Genomic DNA, 1,565 nt, shown 5'->3' with positions numbered 1-1,565 from the left:
AGCCCCAGTACTACGGCAAGCATACCGCAGGGAGGAAGCAGGCCTACTCCGAAGCGTATCTGAAGTTGCATCCTGACACACCTGACCCCATTGCGGCGCCTCTGGACGACATGGCGGTGGTGAGCATGGGGCCCAAGGAGCACGGTCGGGAGGCGGTTCTCGATGCTGTGATCACTCCTAGTATCTCCTACACATAGCTTCGTCGGATCGACCCGAGCCTGACCCAGTGCACGAGCCAGCAAGTGACCAGTACACAGTCCCTCTTTCAGGAGCAACAATCTGTAAGTATTTTCCCTCTTATCTTCATTGCTCACTTTATTTTCCGCATTTAGTAGTTTTATGAGTTCCATCATGTCATACCGTAGGCCTACCTGGAGTACACACGCCAGGAGACCATGGCGTGGCATCAGAGGCTTTATGAACACCAAGTGCAGAGGGATAGCCAGATGCAGCAGGCTTTTCAGGATATGGCGGCCGGCAGGTGTCCTCAGTTCCCTCCAGCACAATGCCCTCCAGCACAACCAGTGCTGATGAGCTTTGAGGAGTTTGTGGCACAGAACGCTGGCCCCTCGCCGGTTAGTTCATCCCCAATCTATTCACCAAAGCATGTCATGCCTTTCAACACAGTCATATATCCCGTTAATATGTCTTTTCAACATCCAGGGAACAGGTGGATCTACCGTTTGTTGGGGAACGTAGCAGAAATTCAAAATTTTCCTACGTGTCACCAAGATCTATCTATGGAGAGACTAGCAACGAGGGGAAGGAGAGTGCATCTACATACCCTTGTAGATCGCTAAGCGGAAGCGTTCAAGTGAACGGGGTTGATGGAGTCGTACTCGTCGTGATTCAAATCACCGATGATCCTAGTGTCGAACGGACGGCACCTCCACGTTCAACACACGTACATCCCGGTGACGTCTCCCATGCCTTGATCCAGCAAGGAGGAGGGAGAGGTTGATGGAGATCCAGCAGCACGACGGCGTGGTGGAAGTAGCGGGATTCCAACAGGGCTTCGCTAAGCGCTGCGGGAGGAGGGAGATGTGTCACGGGAGGGAGAGGGAGGCGCCAGGCCTTAGGTATGGTTGCTCCTCCTTTTCCCCACTATATATAGGGCCAAGGGAGAGGGGGGAGGCGCAGCCCTTGCCCCTTCCTCCAAGGAAGGGTGCGGCCAAGGGGGGGAGGAGTCCATCCTCCCCAAGGCACCTCGGAGGTGCCTTCCCCTTTTAGGACTCTCCCCTTTTTTTTCTCTCTTGGTGCATGGGCCTCTTGGGGCTGGTGCCCTTGGCCCATATAGGCCAAGGCACACCACCTACAGCCCATGTGGCCCCCCGGGGCAGGTGGCCCCACCCGGTGGACCCCCGGGACCCTTCCGGTGGTCCCGGTACAATACCGGTGACCCCGAAACTTGTCCCGATGGCCGAAATAGCACTTCCTATATATAATTCTTTACCTCCGGACCATTCCGGAACTCCTCGTGACGTCCGGGATCTCATCCGGGACTCCGAACAACTTTCGGGTTACCGCATACTAATATCTCTATAACCCTAGCGTCACCGAACCTT

General features: G+C 55.3%; 1 long non-coding RNA gene across 1 annotated transcript; it reads left to right on the top strand.

Moving 5' to 3' along the window:
- Positions 1-241: 241 nt before the first annotated feature.
- LOC125534661 lies at positions 242-692 on the top strand. The gene is made up of 3 exons (XR_007294532.1): positions 242-281; positions 366-575; positions 664-692. It is a non-coding gene; the product is annotated as an uncharacterized LOC125534661 (long non-coding RNA).
- The last annotated feature ends 873 nt before the right edge of the window (positions 693-1,565 follow it).

This window comes from Triticum urartu, chromosome 2 (assembly GCF_003073215.2).
Source record: "Triticum urartu cultivar G1812 chromosome 2, Tu2.1, whole genome shotgun sequence".
In the NCBI taxonomy this organism is placed as follows: Eukaryota; Viridiplantae; Streptophyta; class Magnoliopsida; order Poales; family Poaceae; genus Triticum; species Triticum urartu.
This window is presented reverse-complemented; position numbering and strand designations above follow the sequence as displayed.